Below are 23,527 nucleotides of genomic sequence, written 5' to 3'. Positions count from 1 at the left end.
GACTGGAGATCAGATGTCCATTACTCATGTGTGCTATGACCCCTTTTAACACTTAGATTTGCTGGTTAGCTGCCTGTGTTATAGCAAAAGCTATGATGCAGTCAGCTTCCCAAATGTCCTCCAGAATCCCTCTTGCATACTGTGAGCAGCTCCTTGTGGTTCCTGCACACCCTCTCAAGCCATATCCTTCACTAATATTTGACTTATGAATGACAAAGACATGAGGCAAAAATGAAACCTCCGCAGAGTGGGAGGAACACAGGAAAATCTGATCATGACACACTCTTTAAACAAGACCCAGAAAAGTTAAATGACTGTGTTTTGGTTGACTAAGAAGATTTATGATCTTGGTGTGGAGGGAAATCTAAAGAAGACCTTGGAATTTAGGTTAGAATATTATTTCTGGTCATGTTTCACTCTGAAAAAAGAGGATGGTGCTAGAAAGTTTGTGAAGATAAGAAAAAGAAAATTAAAGCAACAAAGCTATTGCAAATGAACATATTTTTTTGGCCATCTGGGACAGGGAATGGTATCACAGAAAAGGAGTATCTGAAGATTGAAATTCAAATAGTATATGACAGCAAGCTGAAAAGAGGAGTCAGGGAATTGTAAAGAACAATGAAGCAAAGCCAGGAAATCTAGTTACAACATGCAGAGAATGTACTAAACAAACAAAAAGATACTACTCAAAGATTCTTTTAAATGAAGGTAACAAAAAATCTCCTTTCTACATCTAAGGCAGTGTACAGTGAACACTGTATGGCTGTCTCACTGTATTCCTCTGTTCACTGGGATGAACAGAGAAAATTCTTCAATGAATAAATAAATCAAGATAAACTCTATAACAGAAAGATCTACCAATACTATTGTAGGAAAGGTAATTCATCTGAATTCATCTGACTGTTCAAAAATCAAACATAATTATAGTTTAAGGGAGTATACCACCTCTTAATCTTACTGAGAAGGGTCTGAGTGTTCTAAAAATACAAAACAAAAAAAAAACATGGAAAAGAACACATGGTCTGTGTAAACTGATGAACATGAGAGAAGGTGCCCATAGTGTTCTCCATGTAGCTTGGTAGAGAAGTCAAAAGGCAGGAGAATGCCTTTCCATTTCAGTGACCCTGGCAAAGGCACATGAAGCTGCAGAGAGTGGAAATGAAAGAACTGATCAAAGAAAACTAACCTAAATGTTGTAAACACTGTGCTAAGAACTAGTGGGACATAGCTGGAGAATAGTGGTGCACTAACATAGATCTAACCTAGACCCAGGGCTTCTGTAGTGTAGGCAATATGGACCTGGCACAGAGTATACTTAGTCTGCATGTACAATCTGCAAAAGACTATGAGGATAAATTTACCTCTATTTATCTAAGACAATTCTGAGAGTAAATTACAAGGGAAGCTCTATGGAAGTTGTGCAGGAAGTTTGTGTCTATTTTAAGTTTAACAAAACTAATTGAAATCTGTCAAAAATCTGATGTAAAGAGATAGCTTATTATATCGTAAAACTGAATTAAATTTCTCCCTTATACTGATTTATTTGAATTGGTATGTAGGTAGAGCAAGGTGTTTTCAATACAGGGAGATGAGTTCAGACTGACCTTTAGTTTGACTTTATTCTCTGTTCTTTACTAATTTGCTAAAAAATGGCCTTATTCCAAACCATCTTAATTCTCTGAGGTAATTCCACAGCTGAAAAAGATTGTATTTGGTTCAGTACTTACTTTTTTTTTTTTTTTAATTAAATATTTATGAGCATTTCAGTTGTAAGGGATCAGAGCAGGATCATGAACAATGAGCTGACTTATTGCTGCTCTTCCAGTTGGAGATAATGTGAAAGGATCTTAGTAGCCTAATGAAGTTTTTTATAAGGACACAGCTTAATGTCCATAAAAAGTGCCATTATGTGATAGCTGGTTGAATGCATTTATTTTCCTGTAAATCTAATTGTTTGTTAAGCAATCAGCTGGGTTTTCTGAGTGCTATCACCCACCACTTTTCCTTGAAATCAAGTTGGGTTTAATACATATTCTTATTCTAGGACTACCTCTCTTCTAGTATTTTTAAAATATTTACAGCAACAGAAACTCCACTGAAATCTAACAAGTCTCTATATTTAATCTGATGCAACTATCAGAATAGAACTGGTCTTGATATTGTGATGTGCGCATCATCCAAGCCCTATACATCTCACACCATTGTGTAATACATCAAAATTCCTCAGAATGTTGGTACTCCTCTTCTCTTTCACAGTATTTTAAAAGAGAAGTTGATATCTGAGCAATGATGCCTTAATTAAAAGGACAGTTAATTATTTGTGACGAAGACAGGGGAATGGGGAAGCTTCACTGCAAATGATTTTTTGCATGTTTAGGTTCTGCTGAAATCATTAGCTCTCTCTTTGTTTGTATCATGCTCCTGACTGAATAATGCAGCCAGTTAGTATCAACTCTTGTTGGCCACTGAAACTTTTTTAAAAATGTAAACTGCTTAGAAAATTTTACAGAATAAAGATCTTTTAAGAGTTATTGTTTACTATTAATTAAATGGTTTGGTTTTAATTTCTGGGTTCTTTACTTCTTATCATATTTTAAACTACTTCTTAAATAAACCTATCATGTCCTGTAACAGAAGCTTCTCCTTAACTTGACTTGTTATATATATTTTTATATGCTACTATATGGATCTATTTCTTTCACAAACAGAAACAATTCCGTTGGCATTCCAACGTTCAGATTTTAATAGATTTTAATACGAGTTCAGGTTTTAATAGATGGAGCTTGAACACTTGAAATCCCTAGGACTCTAGGGGTGGATTCTGCCAAGCTGAATTTTCAAACACTGATTTAAAGTGCTTACAGACTGTGGCTTTACCTTGAAGTTGAGGTGTAGTGTTTGTAGTCCTTGTTTCCAGTTCATGAGTGGAGTCTGGGTCTGGCTCTCTCTCCTTTTACTCATATTGAAGTGTGCACTTTACCTAGAGCATCAACTCCCTGATTTCAAAAGTGACTGCATGCAGAACAAAGCAGATTTTTCTTTCTGCAATCCAGTGGGATAAGACTGTTGGTGATTTGCTTTTTGTGCAGCCTCCAAGAGCACCACCTGCCTGCCTCAGGCTATGGAGACTGGGATGCCACAGCACAACGCAGTTAAACCAAAGTGGGACAGGCAGTTCTGGGTGTGCTGCAGTGATACCAACAATTGTGCTTCGTTCTGTGGTCTCTGTACCTTGAGAAAGCAACATTGCCCTCTTTGTGTTGAGGAGGAGACTGAGAGGTAGTGGGTGTAGGAAGGATTTCCTGCAAACTTTTCAATCTGGGCTGTGTGCTGAAGCCTGGGAAGAAAAGTAAATTGCCAGATGGTACACTTGTCACCATCTTGTCCTCCTTACCATCTGACAGGAAGCCTTTGCAGCTCCTTGCTTCCTTGATGACAGGCTCCTTTGATTTGATCCAGCCTGTTTTAAGGTAGTAGGATATCTGGGAGGTGGTGTGCATGCCTGTGAGCTGGATTTTAGAGAACCCTACACAGCATTATAGGAGTACATGTGTGCAGTGCCTCTGCACCTTGAACAGCAGCTTGCACATAGGTTTGGTGATGCATTGGTTTTGTCATCTAGATAGGATCACTTGCAAATATCAGTGTGCAGTATTTATTCAGTGTAGTTTCTGAAGCTTGCTTTGTGGAAATATCCTTTTATCCTCTTTAGCTCTCTGTGATTTTAAGAGAATTATTATCCCAAATGGCTCCCTGTCTGAGAGAATTGTGGGGTCTGCTTTGGAGAGTCAAGGGCATAAATGAAAACTCCATTCTTTCTGCTGCTATGAAGCAGATTAAAGCTGAATGAAGTTGGAGGCATGACACTTGATTCAGAGGATTGTACAGCACATAGGTGAATTTTTTCTTGTGCAGGGACTAGCTCTGCTGAGGCATACTGTGTGGGGACATGCTATTCCTAGAAAACACCTCTTGAATTCATGGTCAGGAGGTGGTAGCACTTTACAGAAGCTTGCTAGGTTTTAGGTGAGGCTGAGGAGCTGTTGTCTCCACATCCCTTGGCAGCTGGGGCTCACTGATCCTCCTGTCAACATCTCAGGCTGGCTACATCTCAGTGCCCCATCTGCTGCTTGCTGCCCTCCACTTTCATGGCATTTAGGCTAAATTGGGTCCTGCTTAGTCAGACATGGAGAAGGAAAGACCTAGAAACAAGCTGAACTTCTTGATCAAGCCTTACTGCAGAGGTTCATGGAACCTTGGCACTTAAAATAAATTGTATGAACGCTGTGAGTGGTCTCCAGCCTTTCTAAACTTTCTGGAATAAAGGTTCATGTGTGCAGTGGCTAGGGGAGGGGGTCCTCATTCCTGGCTCAGTCTGCTGTAATGCAAACAAGAGATATTAATCACAGACCAGCCGACTGGATGTGTTTCAGACACACATCTAGCCCATCCCTCACTAACCAGTTCATAAAGCTCCCTGATGATGGGGATTCCACATGTCAGACAGGAGTTTATAGTCAGGCCCTGGATCATATGCCCTTCTTGCTACTTTAGCTTCCCATCTTTTGGCATACCTGTTAATTTTTGCATGTCAGTATTTTTTTGCAAATATTGTTGATTTTTCTCGTTCACTTGCAGGGTTATTTGATCTGAGTCTGATTTAGAAGGAGACCCAGTGCACACATTTTATACAGTGTGAACACCTCAGTGCACTTTAGTACTCAAGATCATAGAGCTCTTTTGTAAACAGAGAGAAAAAAAACAGAAAGAAAATAACCTCACAACTCTTTTATTTCCTTGAAATATGTCCTTAAAAGCATAATAATGCTCTTAATGCTCATATAGCTACCTTAAAAAAAAAAAAAGTAAAAAGAAAACACATTCTTTCTAATCCTTACTATATCCTTGGAGTTGGATGATGAGTATTTCAAAGTGTGTTCTGTCAAAGCTTTTCTGACAAGCAGTGATATTTGCTGTGAATCTTAAACTTCAAAAGATAGGAGTATTTAGTAAATGAATTCATTTCAAAGGGTTAGACTTTCACTGCAGATGTTTTTTTCTGCCTTATTTCCCTTGAATCTTATAATTGCATCTCTCTCCTGTATCTGCAACAGATTAATAATCTTTGCTTTCATCACACTCCAGTAGCTTTGGTTTGTTTTTATCAGCTGCTTCTAATAGTTTTGATTTTCTTTACTTAAATCTGCAATGGAAGCATCAGTGGCAAGATAATATGGTAAGTGATAATAATATGCAATGATGCCTTCAATCTCCTTTTTTCTCACCTCTCCCTCTCACTCTAATGACATTCACATGATAGTAAAAGTAAACAAAGAGCACATGTATACAAAAAAGGGAGAAAGTTCTTTATATTTTGCTAAGCTTTTATATCGTTAAAATGCTAAATTGATGCTGGTCTCTGTGTATGGGTCCATGGCATGCGATGGAAAATCTATGGATCAAGGGCTGCAGTGCAATGCTCACAGTCTGTAGTCTGACTGACCATATAGCTGAGACTATATTGACATTTCTGCACCAGCCTGGAGAAGGTGGTAACTGGGATCATGTGTCACATGTTTCAGAGCTTTCTTTTCTCAGTTCTTGTTCTGGAGAGGCCCAATGCACTCACCATCAGGCCACTTGCAGTGCCTCTCCCGAGCAAACGTGCTGCAGCAGGAGCAGGGAACACCAGCAAAGGTGGGCTGTGTTTTGTGCCCAAGTAACTGGCAGAGCGGTGCCACAGAAAGGGCAGCAGCTCCCTTTACCAAAGAGTACCTCAGAGGGCCCACAGGCCCTGCTGTGGCCCCAGGACTCCAGGCCATTCCTGGGACCTGCATGAGTCCTTGATTTCTCCTTTGGTTTTGCTGCCATTGCCTTCAGTTTAGCTTCTCCTTTCTGTTTGTCTTTTGTGAATTCTCCAGTGATTTCAGTGAGTGGGTTTCTTTCCCTTGAGAAAATGGAATGTGCCTCCCATTTTCCAGCCACCAGGAGATATGAGTCATTTGATAGGAACACAATAAAGCCTACTATCACAATAACCTGGGACTGTGCTAGTTATAGGCAAGGAGGTTACAGCCCTTGATCTTATTAGTGTGTGTGTGTGTGTAATGGTTTAGGAATGGTGTTCCTAGATTTAGTATTCTCACAAAAAAACCCCTGCCCCTCTGCTACAGGATGTTCTTTGAAGCTTTGCTTTGGTAAGTGCTATCACCTAATGCAGGAAAGAAGGAATAAAGGCAGACTTCTTTCTACAGGTAATTCTAACACCCTTGTTTATAAATGGTGCCATTATTTATTTCTGCTGGTTTTTTTGCTGCAGTTCCTAGAAACTTGTATCATTCAAAATAAATTTAAATTTAAAAAGAAGTATTTTAACATCTAGTTCCAAACCCACTGAAATCAGTGTAAAAACTGTTAGTGATTTGGATGGGACTTTTGTATCATAAATCCACACCTAGCTGAGAATGGACATGATTTATGTACCCAGGCAGTGCCTTTATCAGCCATCTAAAATTATGGAGAGGTAGAACATTTTCAGTTTGGGGGCTTCAGAAGAGAATGGAGTTAAATTGTAAATAGCAGGATATTATAATTGACTTAACAATGCTCTGAGAATGTTTAATAAAAAAAAAAAATATCGCCACCACAGAATTTACTTTTTTCTATAGTTTTGTGGTGGACTGCAATATTCTGAATTGTCTCTGAATGGATTGTGCTCTTTTGTTTGGCTGGGTACTTGTGTTTAAACCAATACACAGGTTCAGTTTGTTTTACATGAACAGTGTGTTGGGTAGTTAATGTCAGCATTAGGATAAACTATTTACAATATATCTGCATGGATTTTAACACTATTTAATTAGGGGAGAGATTTTTTTACCAAAGCTACAGGGTGTGCGTTGCTCCTATTGCATTGTCAAAGAGTAGATTGAAAGTTTTTCTGTGATCTCTCAGATAATTTTTTGGCTTTTTCCTGAAAGTGGCCTTTCCTCCACAGAGAGCATAATGACAGAAATATGTCCCTTAAGATTTAACCTGAGGAGAGAGAAAGAGAAACAAAGGTCATTGGTCTTTGAAGACAGGTGGAATATAAAAGACATGTCTCCTGTGCTGCTGTACAGATAATTTAATCATGTGGATTTTTCAGTGTTAAATAACGGATGCTACAGTCTGTAATTTGGCAGTTGTTTTAAGGTTTGTGTGTTACACAGTGGATTGACTTACACCATTTTTTTAGATAATAAGTGGACATGGACTACAGAGAGGACTCATGGGAATATCAGTTTTCCTCTTTTTAGTAACTGCAGAAGGTCTGAAGATGAGCATGCCGTGGAAAGTTACTTTTATTATGATGCTGTTCTCTCAAATATATCGCAACAACAACCACAAAATTAAGAAAACACATAGTGGACATTGCTTTTTCTCCATGTTCTCTCTGACTAGGCTCGAAGACTTCAGCTTTCAAGGTCACAAACAGGAATGTTTCAGAAACATGAGACTAATTTAAAATTCCAAGATGTTTTAAAAGATGAATAAACACATTTGATCAGATCATCCTGTGTTCCTGAAGGTTCTCTTTTCCTCCCTCAGAACTCTGTAGTCATCCAGTCAGAGGTACAGCCCATGGACACGATTTGAGTGCCCACTGTAAATGCAGGGAGCTGGGCTGACTCTGGGGTGTTTATCAAACACCTCTGGGGTATTTCTCAGATTTGTCCGTGCCTCAGTGTGATGGATCTCTTGGGGCACTGACTACAGGCAGTGGTCTACAGTGCTCTAGGACTGTGCTTTGAAAGTCTGGCGCTGTATTGTTTGTAAATGAAGCCTTTTGTTCGATGAGATTTACAGACATGTTTGGGCAAATAAAGCATCTAATTTGAGTGATCTAATTGCTGACTCTAAAATGCTGTTTGCACATTATGCTGTTTAATTACTTCAGTCTAGTAGTTGTCTAGCAATGTCTCAATCTGTTATATCTGCCAGAATTAAAGTGGGGGGAAGGAATTTATTTGAGTGACATTCACTGTGCAACAATTGTGCGAAACCTTAAATGGAGAAGCAATGTTTGTCCATTTTAATACTTTTTGTTACAGTGCCACAATAGCATAAAATAAGGAAAAAAAGTAAAATCTGTGCAGCTTCTCTCTAAGGGTTTGTGGTTCTTGACAGCAGTAAAATGTAGTCTGAGAATGCAGTTCATAAAATAAATGTCAACAAATTACAAACTAGCATAGTCTCTACATTTTTCCAACACAGCTCTTAAGATGAAATGAAATTATATGTGAGTATAAAGGGAAGAATAAATGCAATTAGCCACATTGTGCACTCCGCTCTACTTAATTCAAATTGTGAGAGCACAACTTGTATTAGCTTTATATATAGCTCCATTTAACTCACAACTTTCAGCAATCCTACCACAGTTATGCACATTCTTTACAAGGGATGAAAAAGTAACAAAGCTGGCTATCTTTTCAGGACATTACATTGCCTTCTAAACATGTGCTTGCATATTTGTAATCTGTAGTCCTCTTGGTAAAGCTTGTCTAAGAAAAATGCTGGAGTGAGAATGGAGTCTCTATATTCAGCTGCTCATCACAGTATTTTTAAATCAAAGACTACCTCACCTTGTGGGAAAAAATAAAGAACATTAGCAGTATTTTCCCTTTACTATCCTCTTGGTTATGAGTATTGCATTTATCACTTTGATAATTTCTAATTGTTCATGTTTGTGGAAACCTGTATTTTCTGCAAAGGTTTCATGAGGCATTGTACAGTGCCTCAAAGTTTATTGGGTTTGGTTATGAGTGGGAGCGCTGATTCCCTAAAGAATTCTTTCTTGGGGAGCAGTATCTCACACAGGCCAAGAAGCTATGAAAGAGGATTTACCTGGAGTGCCTTTTTGCTGTCTTCTGCCATTTAATGTGATCGCCATCCAGATAAGCACAAAGAGAGCCAAAGGGAAGCTGCTCTTTTTTTAACACTGAGTTGGACCTTGGTGTCACACCCTTCTCGATACATCTGACTTCTGTAATTCCTTGGGAACTTTGGATATGAGACTATAAATGCAGAGGGAAAGCTGTTATATATATTTTATATATATATGTTTATATATTTAAGAGTGCCATGCGGCATTGGTTTGTTTTGAAAGAACTGCATGTGTAAGGTAAGCATCTGATTAACCTTTCTGTAATTTCTCAAGCCTTGACTTTCTTCCCCTCCTTCCCAAACATCATCTGTTCAGAACTGAAATCCTACTCTTTGCTACAAGTCACAGTCTGTGTTTGTTTCTGAGGGATATTTCATGTGCTGCAAGATGAGAACCAGCAGAGATGTAAGCACTGTGGTATATTCCCTGAAGCTTCTCTAAAATGTTTATGCCAGTGGCAAAGATCCTGTTTGACATTTCAGCACAATAGGTTTGAATGCAAGAGCTTCAGGCGACTGCTGTGCACTCTGCTGACATTCACTTGCCTGCAGTGGTTGGAGGAAAAGTCCCATTGCACTTGGTTTCTGCTCCTAACTTGCCAGACACCAGTCTCTTGTCTTTGTTAGGCTCTGCTCTTAAACTGAGACTTCAGATCACTTAGGCTGCGCCTCAGGTAGCAGACACATAGGCACGTCTGGGTCAATGACTTGACTGCTGCTGGCCCTTTCTGCGTATGTCTAAATACCTTCTAACTCTCCCCGGGATGAATAATCTCTTAACCTGTGCTTGGGGAGTATTTTCAGTTTGAGTTGGCTGCTAAGCCCCTGGGAACAAACTAATGTTTGAGTTGGTACTGTTAGCAGCTACTGGTGTGACCACTCCATTCCATATATTATCCATGTTTGTTCCTTCTAAGATGTTTTTGAAAACTGGATGGCCTTGGAGCTAAAAGTAAAATAAGTGCTGGGCATGCTGCCTCTTCATCTCACTTATAAATAACTTTTGAAAGCTCTAGAAGTTTTTAATTGGCAGTGAAGCTGAAGAAATTAAAATCCCAAATCAGACCATGACTTTTCAGATGTGGAAATTCCGATGTCTTGGTTCTTATTCTATTCGCAATATTAATTCTGATAAAGATGTAAATTCCAGTATTGATTTTGGACTTAATTATTTCTTGTGTACTTACATATTAGTAGGAATCTGTTTTATAATCACACTCATAGACTCTTGGTGTTGCAGGGAATTGTGGTCAACTACATTTATTTTTATTGCAGTATTAGGACTATTCTGATTGGATAAACATGCTACAAAAATAAACCCACAATTGTACTTGAAATGAAAATTAGTTTTAAAGTTTCCTGTTGTTTATGATACACTTTCGCTTTTCTATTGAGCATAATTTTAGTAAATCTCCTCTTCCTCACTAAAGATTTTAATAATGAACTAAGATATTTTCCAGTCTGACTAGGTAAATTCTGAGGTCTCATATTCATTATTAGCAGTTCTCCTGCAACTCTGGTGGTGTACAAAGAAAGCAGATATCAGAAACTCTATTTAAGTGTTTTTAAGGGGGTACCAGTTTGATGAGTAGAACAGTCTGGACAAATTATAAACTGCTTTGTCTTTATGTCTTGCTGCCTTTTAACTTCTCTCCAGCTATTTTAGAAACTTTAACATTTGTTAGTCTTTTGCTTTTATTTTATTCTGTGCTCCTTCTATTCTTTTAGGATTCAAAGAATCCAAGTTCTCCACAGCAACTGCTTTCACAAACTCAAGATTTGGAGATTTAAGGTAGGCTCAGAAATTGCTTTGATATTCAGTCACATCCATCGAGACAATGAAAGTAACACTAGTAGTGGTGATAGTATTAATGATTTGTCATTCCATGTCTTAGATGAATCAAATCTGAGAAAGTGTTTACAACAGATTTATGAAAAAAAAAGTTGAGCAAAAGGACACACTTCATTGCAAATGTTGCAGAAAATTTCCAAAAATTTGAGTGTTTAGTTTTATTTAATTAGACACTGTGGAAACACACATCTCTTCTATTTCCTATAAATAGGTTGTCTTCCTGATTAAATTATTAGTATTGACCAAACATAGGAGATAAAGGGGAACAAGCAGTGACTGATAAAAGACAATTCACAGATGTTTATGTAGTTAATTCATAAAGCAGTTTTAATATGCTGATATATTCTTTGAAAGTTTTGATCAGTTTAGTGGGATTATGTTACAAAACAGACAAAATTCAATAAGCACATTAAAAATAGAGAAGGTTTGATTGGATTTCCTTATTAGCTGTTTTGGTTGTGGGGTTTTTTGTCTGGTTTTTTTTGGATTTTTTTTTTTTTTTTTGAAAATTAGGGTTTATGACGTATGGAAAGATGGTAGCTTAGGAATGTTAGATCATAACTTTTTCAGTTTGATAGACTTGATAGAATTTTCTATTAATTTAATTTAACTATCATTGCCTGCTGCTAAGTCTTCCTTTTAGTTGATAAATTAAAAATACAGCCATTTAAAATGTTTTATTTTTGTGCTTATTTTAGAGATATATTTAAAGGAAAACCCCATACTTAGGCCTTTCCTGTACAGCGTTGCCATTTCTTTCATAGTTTTCAGAGTTAAAAAAAAGATGAACATTCTAAACTTACAGTGTACACTGCATGCTAAAGAAGCTGTGTACTTATTTTTTTCTTTCATGGACTCATTTTATTAAATGACTATTACTACCTGTTTTATCCAGATATTCTTCTGTTTTGGGAGGAAAAACTCAACAGAATTTTTTTTTTTTCATTACATCTGTCACTGGGAGTGTTTCTCTCTTAAAGAGTGTGAAGTAATGATTTTAGAGATTGCTCAAAGTTTCAAGAAAATTTTTCCAAGTAGGGTCTGATATCTTGCAACATGACCTAGTTCTAATTAATTTTCTGCATTTGGGACACAGCCTTGGGGGTGGAGTTGAATCCTGCTGCCATGGGTGGAAGGCGTCCATCATCTCTGCAACGCACAGGTGCAGGAGAGAGGAGTGTTTGCCATGCAGGTTGCGCTGGTGGTGGTTTGCTGGCCATTCAGCTTCCAAAGGTCCTACTGTCCCCAGGCTGTCTGGGTGCTTCCTCTTGGAGCTGCTCATGTTTTGGCTGCTGCGCTTGTGCTCCTGCCAAGTACTGATGCTCCTTTAATTGTCCTTCTCACTTTCACTTAGTAAAGTGGATGAGTGAAATGGCTCTGGCTGTGAGACCCAAGGCCTCACAAATTTCCTGGCGAGCAGCACTGGTTTTTACACAGCTGGTTTGTATCTGTGGCTCTTCTGAGCTGTAGAGCTGAGGGAGGGGTTCAGCTTTTCTATCTTTAGCCATTCACAAGTTTGCCTACCCAGGTGCTTCTATATTAAGCCCGGAGAGAGACAGGCGCTTCTAGTGCCGTGCTAAGAGGAATGAATCACCTTTCAGCATACCAGCCTGGTGCCTGATGCATAATCAGGCAGTTCATTTAGCTTCTGAATGAATGAAGTTTTGTAGGAGGATTCTTGTAAAGAAGGATGTGTCTGCAGAAGCGCACAGCAAAGTCAGCATGCAGGTGAGCTCTGGTTTTCTTTTATTCTCCATGTAACTCTTTGTGTTCAAGTGGAATAACAACAACATCAAGAAGTGCAAGTAAATCTTGGCATGTGTTTGCTATCAGGTGACTTAAATGTGCCCTTCCCCCCCCCCCCCCCCCCCAATCTTTCATACTTTGGCACATTAACAGAAAGAGCAGAGTAATAGGTCAGAAAGTTAACTATTAGCCAAGTTTTAAATCTTGCTGATGAGTGATGGTTGGTGCCTCACTGGCCTGGCAGCTCTCTTGTGATGCTGGTGAGGCAGGTGTTTTAAGCCAATCATCAGTATCAGATGCAACTTTTAAATAAACTCATCTATCATGAGTAGTCATGTTTGGGCAGCAGTTGCCCAGCTGTGCTTAGACTGTGGCACTGAGCATGTCAAGTGTCACCTTGCACAGACAAGCTCAGGAAAAAAAGTTTCCCCAGTGCCGTTAATATCCTCATCAATGCAAGCCAACAGACATCTTCTGACAAAGTGTGGGCAGAGAGTGGGGGAAGGAAATGCACTGTATGAACTAATATAAATTCAGGCTGTGCAAAATCCCTATGGGTTCCAAGGCAGAACCAGTGATTGAGAGGATTGCAGGTAGTCCTGTGGTGATGGAGGATGAGAGGGATTCATATCTGACCAGGTATAAAGGGTGTAGCACATCAAATGCTTTGCTTCTGTCAAACAAAAACAAAACAAAAAGGGCTTTTAATTAAGGAAATACTTAATGAATAAGCAAAGAGAAGAGAAACATTAGCACTGAACCTCTTCCCCCTTATGAGGGGGTTTGAGTCTGTGTTCTTGCTTTATCGCTTCAGAACAGACACTGGTTTTTTTAATAGAAAAATTCTGGAGATGCGCACTGACTGCATTAAAATGTCATCTCACGAAGTAGGGGCTTTAAAACAGGATTTTAACAGAGTATTGCCCAAGCAGGTCATGAATAGTAAGCAGAGATATATTGCAAAAGAAGTCCATCTTACTTAAATGGGTTTCATTAGCCAGCCTCCAAACACACTAAATATGAAGTTGCATGTGGTATTCACAAGCTTGGTTTTCCTAGTAGGTAATTTTGAGTTTTCTCAAACAGATTCACACTTAATGTGAACTTTTCAGAATCACTGTAGCCTTAGAAGATGAAATATTCTTGAGGGGGAAATTGATAGTATTTTCATTTAAAGGGAAATATGTCTTATTGCTGTTAAAGTATAAAAATCAAATTACTGTGCAGGGCATGAAAGTGAATTAAGGGAAATAAATGTGGGTCTTCAGACAAACTTTCATTTAAACCACCTGTATCTCAATGACTTTCAGGCATGGCATTCAGATTAGTTTTTGTGTGTTTTTTTTTCTTTTTGCACATAAACAGAAGTCTCTGCAGTAGCTGCAAAAGCAGATTTCATCTGTACTGCACTGGTTTCCAAACTGTTGCTTGTGGAGGGACTTGTTTCACTCTGTGCTCTTCCCCAGACCCTATGCCCTGGCTTTATTTGAAGCTTTTGTGCTACAACATTCATGTTGCTAAGGATGTGGAAAATGTGACATTCAGAGGAGGGAAGAGAAGCATTAAATTGCTTTATCAAGCGTGCCATGCTGTACAGAGGTAAATGTGCTTAGTTATCAACAGAAAGAGATTCCTTGTGTAAAATTTAAGTGAAAAATCGAAAACTGCACTTTGAACTTGTCTGTCAGTAGCCCTCTTCTATAGCTATTTGTCTGCTTTTCCTCTAGGTGAGTTTTTTCTTTAGGATTTGAGGATTTTTTATTTTTATTATGCTGGAATATTTCATTTATTATCTCCATTTCACATGAGTGTTTGCATGGAATATATAGGCCTCTCTATAATACACCCAATATGGGACCATCTAGGTCAGATCATGAGCAGTAAAGTTGTCCCCAGAATTTAAATCCAAATTTGACATCTGATTGCAAAACATTCTCAGAATAATGCTCCCTAGAGTTTAAAAAACCATGCTAATACATTCATATTAATTTGAACGGCAAGCCCTGTTTCTGTCCTTGGGCTGAGCCTTAAACCAATAACGTGGCTAGGGGATTATTGTTGAAGAAAAAGTATCGGTTACAGTTACACAGAAGACTGAGAACTGTGACATTTATAGGAAAAACTCAGTAGAAATATCCTTTTGGAACAAAAGGGGAACAGGAAGAAAAAAAGTCATCAGCAAATCTCATGTGTTCAATGCATAATGCCACATATTCTGTTGGCTTCTAAATGCTTTCTCAGATTCCGGCCGTTCCATGGCTTTCTCTTACCCATATGGGTGAGATGCTCTGATGTTGCCTAACTGCAGAGATCAGTTTTGATTTACTAATTTCACCAGATGTCAGACAGCTGAGAAGCTGGCTCACATTACCTGTCTGAAGGTCTCTGTGGGTGACTGACTTCCATGGACTTTAGAGAAGATGAGACCTGTCTGTACCTGTCGGAGAAGCTGGAAAACAGAAGTCCCAGTTCTTCTTTTCTGCTGGTGCAAGCAAGGCCTAACTCCATCGAATTAGATGAATTAGCCGTTCCCTGAAGCTGCAAATGAAATGAGACTCAAAAGCAGCTATTTAGTAACAACATAGATAATGGCTAATTCAAAGGATGAGAGAGGTCAATAAAGGGTGAAGTCTAATTGCACAGTCCCATGGAAATAATAACCTTTTGTGATAAATACTCAAAGAAAGCACATGGAGATAAGTTGTTTGCATGTCTGCTTAGATATTAAGATCTTTTATTGAAAGTGTAAAGGCTGTAGATACAGTGCAGTTTGCATAATTGAAACAGTAGAGGGGACAAATTTTGTTTTAAGGAATTGGCAGTGATACAAATTGTTCAACCCTCAATGTTTAGAAGGTCCTGAAATAGGCTTAAAAATGAGACTCGACAAATAATCACTGTTTTCTTACATTTACTTTCTGAGCCATTAGATGTGGGTCACATTTTGTTTTCCAGTTATATAATCCCTGGACTTTAGTCTTTGCAGCTTGAAAAATACCTGTTATTGTCTGTCTGGCAATGGAACTCTGAGAGCTAACAATAGCCTAAAAGTGACACTGAGTCTCAAAAAGATCAAATCAAATTGTGTAGTTTGTGAAACAAAACTGTTTTTCAAGTCAATGGGTACACAACAGAGCCGATGTTAAAAAGGGGGGAAAATTTTTTGATGAATGGAGACAGAATCTGATGCTTAGAAACAGAGGTATAAGGAGAAATTTCAGTCAAGTTTCAGCTGCAGCCTGCTTGTAGCCCATCTAAACCAGTAGCTGCCAATCCTTTAGGATAACCTCTGAGAGGATTAGTCTGTATGAGCCTGTACAAGGGCCAGGAGTGGCACTTGATGCCATGGCGGTGCCTGCCAATGAAGGCAGAGTGACTGCAGCTGGGGTGGGTTTCCAGGGCACCCCGAGTGCGGGGCTGCCGCCTTGCCACAGAGCAGATCAGGCTTCCCTTTGTCTCCACAAGGGCTGCACGCTGCCAGCATCACTCCAGGATGAAAAGCCTGGTACTGGGCTCTCCACAGAATGTGGTAGCAGAGTAAATGGTTGGGAGGGACCTGCTCACTCCTTTTGCATCCCAGCTCCACTGAGGACAGTCCTCTTGTCCCTCTGCTCCCTCCCATGTATCTGTAATCCCATCGGCCCAAGTCTTACTCTGCGCCCACTTTGAATCTCCTTGTTAAGCTGTGTGAGGCAGACCAGACACTCTCTTGGCCCCTCTCTCCCCTAGGCTCTCTCTCTCTGCCCCTCTGTCCCCCTTCCCCCCTTCTCCCTCAGAAACCATGTTGCTCCTGGGGGTGGGACCCCCAATAAACCCTCATCTAATCAGCACCCTCAGAAGCCGTGTGGAATCTCCTTGCCTGCTGGCTGCTACCAGCCAACTCACAGCCTAGGGGTCCCCCCCCGGGGTCTCTCTGGGGTGTCCCCCCCCCTCAAATGAAATGCAACAAGAAAGCAGCTGTTAAAGTTGATGAAGTGGGTGACCCAAAGTCACAGGGAGCCTGAAGTTTCAGACCAAGTTTTTCTCTAGCTGTATTGTCCTTCTCCTGCTCCCCTTGTACAGTGTTGGAACCCAGGACATTCCTTGGGCTGCCCTGGATGGCTTGAGCCCCTGGCAGGGGGCTCAGAGCTTGGCACAGAGCCAAAGACACCTGTGCCTTTGATTTTTAACCCATGGAGAAAATTACCAACTTTATGTGAAGAGTTACAAGCCATGAGAGTTTAAGTAGAATAATAGTTAGTTTGTCACAGGGTGAAAAAGTAGAATTTTGGGGTTTTTAGAATGGGGGTTCAGGAGGCAATGTGGAGGGATTTGGGTGTGTCCTGTCCTTCCTCCTTCTCCTTCTTAACCTCCATCTTCTGTGTGATGCTGGCACTTTTAGATTGGTTTAGAGTAGAGACAGACTGTCTAACATAGATTATAGGTATTGGAAAATTATTGTAAACAAAGTGCACGTAGTTCTTAGTATAAAATGTTGACCCCACCCCAAGGGCAGACACTGTGCCATGAACTGACCTGCTAGAGAGACCTCAGTGGGTCAGAAAAAGAATGTATTAGATAAGAGAAAATAGCCTTGAAAACCAGAGCAAAGGAATCCTGACTCCTTCTTCGATCATGGGGCTGGGAAAAAGAGACTTTTTAACATCTCAGGGTCATCTTGACCGCAGAGACTCAGAGAGTACAGGATAGCAGAGGGCCCTGCAGACACGAAGATCCTTGTGTAGCTCCTGTACCAGCAGCACTGCATCCTTGTCTTTAGTCTAGCCAAGTCACTGAGCCAGCCATTGCTCCATCTCCTCCAGGCTGTTGTTGGCTACTTAGTGCCCCACCAAGGGTACAGAGACAGCAGCTGGCTTCTGATGTAGATGCGAGTAAATTTCAAAACAGAGATGGAGGGTGATAAAAGACATAGTGGTTGATCTTTGTCAGTGGTGGCTGTCAAACTGTAAGGAGAACTGAGGTTTTAAAGATCATTGGATTGTGGCTTTTCTTTGGGACATGGTGATAAAGTGGGGAGCAGAGGGAACTCTGATATACTGGCTTGCATGGGCATCATGGCAGGTCATCTGTGGGGAGAAGAGAAGCAAATATGCTGAGTAGGAAAAATGGGCAAGGAGGCAATCATGAACTCTGAGAACAAAGTGAGAAAGGCAGGTTTTGAAGAACAAATATACTGATGGTTTAAATCTGTCCAAGCTGAGAGGTAAAGCCCTTTCACAGATGTTAACAGCTCTTCCAAAATTCAGTCTACTAGGACAGAAAGGACTTTCATTTTCATGTGAAATCAGTAAGTAGCTAAGTAATCCTCTCTTCTCTCTATTTTAAGGCTAACAGTGATAAAGCTCAAGAGGGAAAGTTTTCAATCAAGTAATTGTTTTATTAATTGCAATGCACATTTAAGTGCCAGGGGCTGATGATGACTGCATAGAGTAGCAAAAATTCAGTGGCTGAGAGGAACTGTACAGTGAGAGGTAGACACCTGATGAAAATGTGACTTTTTGTGTATTCTGCAGCACTGTGTAAATTAGGTATAGCAGAACAACATTATTTCTGAGAAAATATTCCTGTCAAGATATTGCTCCTTGTAAATCATCAGTCAAGGTGACAAATGGATGCTTGTGTTGCTAAGACAGGCCGCACAGGTACTGCTTAAACAAAGATTACTCTCAAACATCTTGACGTGTTTGGGATGTTTCAGGTTTTTGCATCCTGTGCAGTAAAGGCATAGTGTTTTGGGTGTGGTGCACTCTTGTACAAAATCATCAGCCTTCTCAGTTCACCCTGGTGGGGATCTGGTGTTGGCATCTGTGTGCTACAGTTGTGCCTTCAGCATGGCTCTGGCAGGAGCCCCCAGCTCTGCTCAGATTCCTTCCTGCTCTGGAAGAGGAGGTGTTTCCAGAAACAAGCTCTCTTTCCTCCAGTCCAGCCTTTCCTTTTCAGCCCTGTGAAATCCATAAACAAAACATGGCCTGCTGATTTCAAACCCACTTTGTGCAGCACAGCAGCAGACACCCTTGCTGCAAGATGTTTTAGCTCCAGCTGATAATTCTGCTCCATTGAATTTTACATTTGATTTGGGCAGAAGCACTGACTGCACTACATGTATCATCTAGTCTCCATCAAGAGCAGTGAGAATGCTGGTGCACAGCAGTGATGGTTGTTGTGCCTTGTGCTTTTATCTCTTTCTTTAATAATAATAAATTCATTTTCAGTAAAGAAAATGAATCTGTTAGGGCCTTGTTAATGGGTTTTCAATGGCCTTATAAAGCAGGGCATATGTTTCTTGAATTCTTTTTACTCCAGCCCTTTCCAGCTCTTTCCCTAAGCTGTGGTAGTAACTATCTGTTTGGGGAGCCTGTGATATTCATCACATGAATATGCTTTCAGTACAGGAGAGCTCCCTCTCCTCTAAGCAGGATAAACCCAGGACTGAAGTGCCTTGACCACTGTCACAAAGTTGACCATCCAAGAACAATCAATTTCTAAATGTGCTTGAACCTTGGGTGACCTGAATTACAGCAGCAAGTGTTACAAGCTGGGACATCTGGTGGGCAATAAAATTTTTTTTATTTGTTTTTCCATGAAGCAGCTGTACTTGAGCAGATGACCAGGGGCTGTGCAATCAAAGTGTGAATAGCTGAATTAGCAAATTATATTGGGCTTCTTAAGCACTTATTTGAATGCTGCATGCTCTTTTTTTAATTTTGCTTTATTAACATCTACCAAAAATGCAGCAGTGTTGGCATTATTGTTATTAGTGACTTATTTGCTTCATTAAAATTTACAGCACGTTTTACATTCACCATCTGGGACAGCTTCTCCCATGTTCACGGTTAAAATGCAACTTAAACCCAGGCCTAATAGTCTAAAATAAAAGATTTTATAGATAAAACTCTTTATTTGGATGCCAGTGTTACCTCTTTTTGCTAGTGTGCAAACAGAATTCTATTTTGCTCTGTTACTGTGAACCAACTTAGTGCTAGGATACAGAAAAATATTTCTGCTTTCATTAAAACATGTTGTTGTACATAAGGCAAAGGTCAATCATGCTATTACTTGGAAAGCTGCAGCTTTTGGGGTATGGCTGGGGTGGGAATTGGACAACTCAGAGAGACTTCAGACTAAAGGATCTTCTGGGTCACTGAGTCTAAACCCCTGCTATTGCAAGTAACTACCTTGGATAATCCTTTTCCAAAGAACTGGAGCAAGAATAAGCAGTGCAAGACAAACGTGAATGTGGTGAGAGGCAGCACACAGGAGCTGAACCTCAGCTCTGAACCTGAGCTAATGTTTCTGGATTTGTGCTGCCTTGCTCTTAATCATTTCAAAGCATTGCCAGAGTATGTTTTCACTCAAATGCATATGCATAGCTTTTCATTCTTCCTCCCTCTTCCTGTATTGCTTTACTGTTCAGCAGTGAGGATGGGATACCCATTTTCTTATTTGTTCAGGCTAGGAGTGTGAAAAGGATGTGTACTCTGATGGCAAAATGGAGGGATATGGAAAGGAGAATTTGATATACTATCACTAAGAACTAGTACTAAGAATGTCTTCCCCACTTTTGAGTCTGAAAAAAAAAAATCAAATTTGAATATTCAAATGAGTATTTTTTTTTTACTGCTCCTTGGGAATCCAAGTATTGAAATATGTATTCACTCTCCTCTCCCTTCCCATCCCTCACATTTTTTATTCTGCAAAGACATCTATTCTCCACAAAACAAAAAATTTGAAGTTAGCAAAAAATTAGTAAAAACTGTAGTCCTTAGCAGCTTTGTGAGCACACAGGCCCTCACTGGGTCACAATGTGGGAACTACAGATGCATTTGGGCGTCTCAGAATCTATGGGTTTACATGTGCTCCTGTGATTTTTCCCTTATTTAATCTGCTATTTAGATATGTAGCTCAGGTGCTGGAAGAATGACAATAACCTGGACATTATGGGCAGTACATACCCTTGTTTTTTGTGATTTCCTACTGTTGCCTCATCATCAGGATTTGCAGATCCTTTGGATTTCAGCATTATCTGAGAGATGCAGTTATGTGAGTAGCTTTTTCTGCCTCTTCTGCTGTGACTCTCTCTAGGCTTCAGTGCAAATTCCATGCTGTTTCTTTTCTTTTTTGAAGCTGTTGTATCTAATGGATGGGGTTTTTTTTTCATTTTTCTCTTTTGCCTTGCATATCTTCAATTAATTGTTTACAAGTAGAGCTGCCTGGAAATACCTTAGAAGGGAGAAAATTATGAATATGATTGATTAATAATAATCTGATCAAAAATCCTGAAGCTTTTCTCTTTGAAGTTCTTTCCTGTCTTACTGCCCTTGAAAATTCTCTTACCAGTATATCATGAATAAGCAAGAATAAAGTGTAGAAAATACAAGTAACATTGATTGTGTTGCATAAATTTAAATGGAGAGCAGATTTCAAATGTAGCTTTAACTTTTCTATCTGTCTTATAGATTGAATTCAGTTGGAAAATGGATGCTGAGATTTTTTGGGAATTTTTTCACCTATATATGTATTGTAATATATTTAATTCTCCAGTTATAATACTTTGTTACTCCCACTGCCTACAGACATGTGAGAGCCATTGATGATTCTTTATTTCTCTGTAATTTTTATTGACTCTAAATGATTATAAACTCAATATTCTGCTTTTAAAAACTTTTATTTTGATGAAATAAATGTCAACACTTTCAGCTTCTTGGTAGATGTGCTTTGTATGTGCTTTTCCTCTCTTTAGACTGCTAAAAGTGGTTCTCAAAATCCTAAGATGAGTGCAAAGCACTCATAGTTTGAGGGGTTCTTTTTGGTCATTCTTGCAATCTTTTGCATGTATTTTTTTCATTTTCTTGAAGGTTTCTTGGTTTCTCTCTCCTATGAGTTTCTAGTGTTCCTGTTTGGTGCTCTGTTTTGGAATTCTTTTTGCTTTACCCCTTCCTTTCCCTTTTTACCTCTATCTACCCACAGCTTTTTTTCCTTCTCAGTGACTGGAATTAGAGCATGCAAAAGCCACCACTCTTGTTTTCCTATTTCTGTTTTTTTACAGACACTTAAATGCAATATACTTGGCAAAAAAGGGCTGCCTGTTTGTGTGCTGAGTTTGTTTGTGGGTGAGGTTGTTTTCTCTCACTCTCTCATGCTGTGTTAGTCTGTGTGTTAACAGTTTATGGTTGAGCTGCTCAGGAGGTCTAAGCCATCTCACGAAAAAACCAAGATGAAAATGAGTTGTTACTACAAAATTGTCTTTAAAAACCTGATGAATGTTTGATTTTTGGACATGCTGGTTCTGAATAATCAACAACAGGTGTGTGAAGATAAATGAAATTTTGTTTGCATGTGATGTTAACTACTACAGATTGATAGATCAATGCTTAGATGCAGTTACAGGCAGAGCTGAATGCCAAATTAAGTATAGGCTCCTCAGTGCTATAACATAGATGTTGCATTATGGAAATGTAGTTCTAATATATTGACCTACCTTCTATACTCTTTAAAGCAATATTGCTAAACATATCTGTTTTAAATATCTGTCTTTCCCAGGCCTGGGCAACACTCCTATATCAATCTCATGCCTCATAATTTGAGCCTCTGGCTTCAGTCATCTAGAACTGAAATTTGTCTGACTGCAGTTGAGTTATACAACATCTTATTGCACAAGGAGATGGACAGTTCCCATGTAACATCTGTTTCAAAACAGTTATTAGAAGACTGGAAGCCATGAAGAAAGGGGGAAGAGCATCTGAAAAAGGAAGCACAAAGAAAGCCATTCACTATCTTTAGTAAAACTTTTGCAAGTTTTCTTTCTAAAAATGAAATAGTTCCATGTGCCTGGTTCAAAGCTATTATTGTCATTCACAGGACAAAAATTAAAGACACCTCCCATCTATATGATTTTAAATATGATTTTTTAGGGGGGTTTAAAAAATCCCCCCTAAAAAAGAAAAAAAAAGACAAAAAACCCAACCACAAAAGACGTGAAGACTGAAGTTCTCACTTAGCATAAACTGTTGTTCCATCACTAGGATTTGGCAAATTAGACACTTGATAGAAGAAATGTAGGTTGGAGTGCAGTAAACTTCATGCAGATGCTATGCTGGCAGGGAGAATGGTCTCATCTTGAATTCTGTTCCTAAAATTCTTATAATAGGGATCAGCATCAATATATAGTGGTCTTTTTTATTAATGTAAAATTTACAAACATAAAACAATCAGGATGAGAGACTACAGTAAATATGAATTTTCAGTTTCATATGTAAATAATCCCATATCTTTTGATTGAGCATTTAAGCAAATGTTTAAATTTCACTGTGTGATATCATTGATCTCCCATTGCAAGATTATGCATATGTTAGATATTCATTGAATAATTGATATTATTTGAGAAGTAATTATTTTTATCTTTCTCTTTTAGCATTTATAATCCTATGAACTCTGTCACTCTTTGCAAGTTCTGACTTTGTAAATAATTGAATATGGCAGAAATCTCAAATATAGTCTTTACATCAGAATATATAGTGTTCACAAGCTCTAATATCCATCCATCCATCCATCCATCCATCCATCCATCCATCCACTTTCCTCATGTGTGGCTGTTTTCTTTGTCAAGTTCATCTCCCTTCTCTCTGAAGTAATATGTATTTTTTCTACTCAAAACTCACTTTTCAGTGAAAACTTTCAATTTTTTAGGAAATAAAGCATTAATTGTGTTTGGCCATACATAACAATAAAATTGAGAGAGAATATGCTTTTTATGATTCTTTAATCTCACTTTGGTATTACAGAAAGCACTGACTAATATATGTTGCTTTTCTTCAAACAGTGTAAATATCTACCTGTTGTGTTCCAAAACCCTTAAATTCCATGTTCACCTAAACACTAATTTTTGGGGTAGGGGAGAAGCAGGAAGGAATAATGGCCACATAGAAAAATATCAGACTAGGCCTGACCCCTTCTTCTCTAGTTTGGTGTAGAATAGAAGCCAGAAGATTTCACATTGATCTTGGACAA

The sequence above is a fragment of the Pyrgilauda ruficollis genome, unplaced genomic scaffold (genome assembly GCF_017590135.1).
Source record: "Pyrgilauda ruficollis isolate IOZ18807 unplaced genomic scaffold, ASM1759013v1 scaffold35, whole genome shotgun sequence".
Taxonomy (NCBI): Eukaryota; Metazoa; Chordata; class Aves; order Passeriformes; family Passeridae; genus Pyrgilauda; species Pyrgilauda ruficollis.
Note: the sequence above shows the minus strand (reverse complement) of the source record.